General features: G+C 45.4%; 1 pseudogene; it reads left to right on the plus strand.

Annotated features, from left to right (window-relative positions):
• The first annotated feature begins 1,904 nt into the window (after nt 1–1,904).
• Nucleotides 1,905–3,389, plus strand: LOC149120040 (UBX domain-containing protein 6-like; annotated as a pseudogene).
• Nucleotides 3,390–5,726: the final 2,337 nt, after the last annotated feature.

Consider the following 5,726-nt stretch of genomic DNA (forward strand, 5'->3'; position numbering starts at 1 on the left):
CAAAGATAGTTCTCCTTTAAGCCCGAATGTAAACAAACAAAATGGCTGCTTCCCGCCCACTGGAGCTCCGGGGAGGCGCCAAGAGACACTGGCTTACTCAGTCTCTCAATTAGTGTCCCTGAATCGTGCACTCTCTCCGCCAGCGCTACTCACTCTGTTCCGTTCTCTATTTCCTCTCCCACTCAGTCATGCATGTCCCAGTGTCCGTCCCAGGATGTGTTGGGGGAGGGGCGGCGGCAGCTGTGCCGTGGTGCTGGGCGAGTGCCCCGTCTCACCTCGGCCTCCAGAGCTGGTGCGTACACGCTCCTGCTGGTGTCCTGAGTCCCAGGCGTCCGCGTCCTCCCCGCGTGTCCACCCCAACACCCCAGTTTGAGGAAGGGCTTAAAAACTACAAATTTTCATCCCTCTTTGAACCTTCCCTTAGTGGAGCTTCGCTGTGCTCCCTCCCTCTCTATTCCGCCATCTGCCCCCATTCCTTTTTATATTCTGTACTGATTTCTTGTATGACCCACTGTTAAATCAAAAGCATGTTGTTCGGTCTTGATGTGTTTCCATATGATCTAGAGAATCCTGTGTTGTTGAATTCCAGCTTTATTCCATTTCGTATCTGAGATGATGCATGCTATTATGTCAAAGTTTTTGAATTTGCTGAGACTTACTTTATGACCTAGCATATGGTCTATGCTTTTAGAGTACCAGATAAATCAAGCTAAGATGGCATCTGGAATTAAATTGATTTATTGTTCAGGGACAGCTTCTGATCTTTCTTTATTGTACAATTTTATGGGTTATGGTTGCTGAAATTTTACTTTTACTAATGAGAAGAGTGAGAGTGATAGGCGCATTGTTGGAATTTTAGTACTTTGGACAACTGAAAGTATTGGCTATTTATGTTTATAACTCAACAATAAGACAAACCAATGAGAGAGGAAAATTATGTGAACACACTTCATAAAAGACCACATACCAATAAAAGTGCATGAGGAGCCAGCATTGTGGCAGAGCAGGTAATTCCTCTTCCCATGATGGCAGCACCCCATATGAGCACTGATTCATGTGCTGGCTGCCAATCCACCTCCTGGCTAATTGCATGGGAGAACAGCTAATTATAGTCTGGTTCAAAGAGAAAGCACAGTTCTTTGATATCCCTTTCTTGGTTGCATTTTACATATCATCTAATGTTGAGCACAATATGCTAAAAATACTTTCTTGAAGAAAAACAAGGCAAGTCACAGGGCAGAATAAAATACCTTATCACACTCAGGAGAATGGATCATATGTTTTTAATAATTTATTTTTATTAATATAAAGAGAACAGATTTCATGTATTTCAAAGGTACAATTCTAAGGATATAATGACATTTATCTTCTTCCATCTTCCTTCCTTTTTGAATTTTTGGGATAACATTTTTGTTTATAGTCACAGGCAAAATGCAGCACTAAATAAAGAGTTCAACAAGACAAAAGTAGAAAGACCACAGTTCATGGGAGTAGACAAGCACTATAAATAATAATCAAATTCCAACATGACAGTTTCACTCATATACAATAAATTTGTTTATTACTCTGTTTATTAGCGACTACACATCGGAGAAAACATGAGGTTTTCATTTTTCATTTTGAGGTCATCAACTCCCTGTATATTTTGGGTGGTTTCCAGGTAACTGTTATGTTCAAAGCTCTTTAGAATCTTCTAGGCCCTAATGTCATCATACTCATTGACAAGAAATTTATATTTACTTTCGTGAATATTTAGAGAATGAAAAATTAAACTATCTTAGATTTTTGAAATTGTCCATAATGCACTTCTCTGTGCCCATATTTTTCCTATAAATATAATAATTGAGCCCATCCTGACTGGGCTGTGCCCCCTCCCTCCCCACTACTACCACCCCCCCACCACGATGAAGAAATTCTTCCAGGACATCAAGACAGACATCAAATTCAAGAGCTCGGGGCCTGGTCAGAAACCACAGACTCCCTGGGGGAGAAGGCCCCCAAAGAGAAACCCAACCAGCTGGCTCTGAGGCAGCCCAGCCCCGCTGGGGACCCATCGATGAGGTGCAGATGGCGGCGGCTGGAGCAGAAGCAGCCCTGGGCCCAGGGACCCAGGTCCATGGGGAACCAGGTGAGGAAGGAGCTGTGAGCCCAGGCCACTGTCCGCGGGAGCCCAGAGGCGCAAGGGACTAACGCGGTCCCTGAGGCCAAAGAGGAGGGCTCAGCTCACCTGGCAGTGCCCGGCGTGTACTTCACCTGCCCGCTCACGGGGCCACCCTGAGCAGGGACCAGCGGGAGGCCAGCATCAAGGAGGCCATTCTCTCAGAGGCTGTGTCCATCATGACGATCCACACATTCAACAAAGCCCATGTCCGGGTGAAGCTGGGCGTGGACACCACTGCCAAGTACCTGGACAACCTGCACCTGCACCCCGAGGAGGAGAAGTACCGAAGATCAAGCTGCAGAACAAGCTGTTCCCGGAGCGCATCAACTGCTTGGAGGGGGCGCACGAGTATTTTGAGGCCATCGGGTTCCAGAAGGCCCTGCTTCCAGTCCTGATCAGGAGAGCCCGGAAGAGTTCTAGGTGCTGACCCAGGCGGTGGTGGCCGAGCCCCAGAACCTGCACAGGCACAAGGAGCAGCCGCTGGCCGCCAAGCCTGTGCAGACCACGCTGCAGGCCTCCAAATTCGAGCTGCCCGCAGACTTCCTCAGCCTCATGGCAGAAGAGGTGAAGCCAGAGCAGAGGCTCAGGGCGGATGCGGTGGAGTTGCTGAACGTGCTGCGGGCTAAGGCCAGGCGCGAGGAGGAGCAGCAGAGGGCGCTGCATGGGTACAGGTTCACATTGCTGCACGTGTGCCTCCCAGATGGCTGCCTGCTGCAGGGGGCGCGGGGGGGTGCTGGGTCTTCAGTGCCCCAGGAGGGCAGGGTCAGGGTGCGTGCTGTCCAGTCGGCCCTGACCGTCCTGCCCGCAGGGACCTTATATGCCTGCAAGCGATTGTCGGCCCTGTACTGCTTCATCCGGGAGGCCTTGGAGAGTGGCTGGCTGCCCTTGGAGCTGCTGGCCTCAGGGGGGCAGAAGCTGTTGGAGGAGAACCTGGCCTTGAAGGAGTGCACCCTGGGGAGGGGTGCCCGGGCTGGGCGCGGGGCCCCGGGAAGTCAGACAGCAGGGCCGCGTGCTGCCCCCCAGCAGCAGGGTGGCGCTTGCTCTGCCCCCAGGTGCCCTTCGCCCTCTTGACCTTCTCGTGGGACCCAGCTGTGCTGGAGGACCTCGGGCTGCTGGCCGAGCCCCAGGCGCATGGCTACTGAATCCCGAGCTCCTGGCAGCCATGGAGCAGCTCTTGTGCAACAAAAGCAGAGTTGGCCTCAAAAAAAAACCTATCAGAGTTACATAGAGAGAGAAGGAGAGGCAGAAAGGGAGAGAGAGAGGTCTTCCATCCTCTGGTTCACTCCAGAATTGGCTGCAATGGCAGGAGATGCACCAGTCTGAAGCCAGGAGCCAGGAACTTCTTCCGGGTCTCCCACCCAGGTCAGGGGTCCAAACACTTGGGCCATCTTCTACTGCTTGCCCAGGCCATAGCAGAGAGCTGGATCAGAGGTGGAGCAGCTGGGACTCCAACTGGCGCCCATATGGGATGCTGGCACTGCAAGTAGAATCTTTACCTGCTATGCCACAGAGTCAGCCCTGAAAGATTTATTTTTAATTCCCTCTTGAAAATCATAGTATGGAACACCCTGGGATATTATATCTTTAAAATGAGTAATGACATGTATTCATGATATTCTGAAAAGGAAAATTCATTGCAGTAATAGCTCCTGTGGGCTAAATCTAGCTCATTTCTGTTTTTGTAAAAAGTTTTATTGGAATACAATCCCATCTATTTACCTATAGCTTACTCATATTTTAGATGACAGCAGAGGCATTACAGTCCACAAAGTCAAAAATACTTACTACCTGGCTCTTTATAGAAAAGTTTGTCATACTAGTTTAAGATTAAAGATCTCTGGGGGCCGGTGGGGAGGCTCACTTGGTTAATCCTCCACCTGTGGTGCCAGCATCCCATGTGGGTGCCGGGTTCTAGTCCCAGTTGCTCCTCTTCCAGTCCAGTTCTCTACTGTGGCCTGGGAAGTCAATGGAGGATGTCCCAAGTGCTTGGGCTTCTGCAGCCACATGGGAGACCAGGAGGAAGCACCTGTATCCTGGCTTTGGATCAGCATATTTCCAGCTGTAGCGCCCATTTTGGGGGTAAACCAATGAGAGGAAGACCTTTCTCTCTGTCTCTCTCTTTCTCACTGTCTATCTGTCAAATAAATATGTAAAAAAAAAAGACTAAAGATTAAGATTAAAGATCAAAGATATTTGATATGTTCTTGTAGGTTTTATCCAACATTCAGAATTGTTTACAGAATATGTAACATTGTAGGCAAGCCCTCAATAAATTAATTTAAAGGTCTATCATTTGAGCATTCATACATTGGAAACAAAACCCAGAAATCTTATAACTAGTCTGTTGTTTTGTCGAAACAATCCCCATTATGTTTTATATATGATACATATAATACATTAGAAAAGTTCTTATCAGAGGTCTGCATATGATTCCACAATATCCAGGGTTTTGTGTAGGATCTAATTCCAGTGAAGTTCTTACAAGATAGAAAGGATGCTATGTTTCAAATTTGAATAGATCTTATGAAATTACCATCTAAAAGAATGCATTAATATCATTAACTAATAGTGTATGAGAATAACATTAACCTCATATTTCCAACACATTTGATTGAGTCAAATCAATATGATCAGAAAAAATAATTTTTGTTCACTCTATGTTTTGTTAGGATCTATTTATTTAGTTATTTGAAAGTTACAGAGGGAGAGGGAGAGACCCAGAGAGAGAAAAAGCTTCTACCTGCTGATTTACTTCTCTAATGTCCTCAATGACCAGGGATGGGCCAGGCTGAAGACAAGAGCCAAGAGCTTCCTCAGGGTCTTGCACATGTGTGGCAGAATCCCAACACCTGGGAAAAATCTTTCTTCTTTCTTAGGCCATTAGCAGGGAGTTGGATCAGAAGTGAGCAGCCAAGACACCTACTGTGTCCATATGGGATCCTGGCATCACAAGTGGTGGCTTTACCTGCAACACCACTAGGCCCTTCGTTTAAATTTTTTAATGGTTTAAATTCTTTATCTTTTGCAGAACTTCATAGTACAAATTACAAATATCTGCAGATGTTTCTTCTTATTTGTTCTAGCTTAATTTGCAACTTGTGTATAGTGAATTATAATTCTTAAAAATATGGGAGCCATGATGAAATAAACCTGTTGTACGCTTTTTTAAAAATGAAAAACATTGTTCATACCAAATAAACTTCATATTTTTCAAAAATTTTTCAGCTGTTATGCTGTTTATGTTTTCATTGAGTCAAATTGTATGAAAATCTTTGCAATTCATTATTTGATTTACTTGAACTTAGATCAAAATATTTAATATTTCAGTGTGTTTTATATATTTGAACTTCTGTGGCCTCAGGCCTCCTTCTTTTGTAGTAAGGTATGGTGAGCACTTGAGAGAGAGGGTTATGTATTTGTATTTGAATTCTTAATATAAATATATAACTGTCTTTTTCACTTCAAGTTCCTAAGTGGTAATTCACAAATATGGTTATATAATAAATATGGGTCTTTCAAGTCTTCAGATCATTTACAAATAATAAATATGTACTTCTAGCACATA

This window comes from Oryctolagus cuniculus, chromosome 20 (assembly GCF_051225735.1).
Source record: "Oryctolagus cuniculus isolate XC-2025 breed Fujian yellow rabbit chromosome 20, ASM5122573v1, whole genome shotgun sequence".
NCBI classification, from domain to species: Eukaryota; Metazoa; Chordata; class Mammalia; order Lagomorpha; family Leporidae; genus Oryctolagus; species Oryctolagus cuniculus.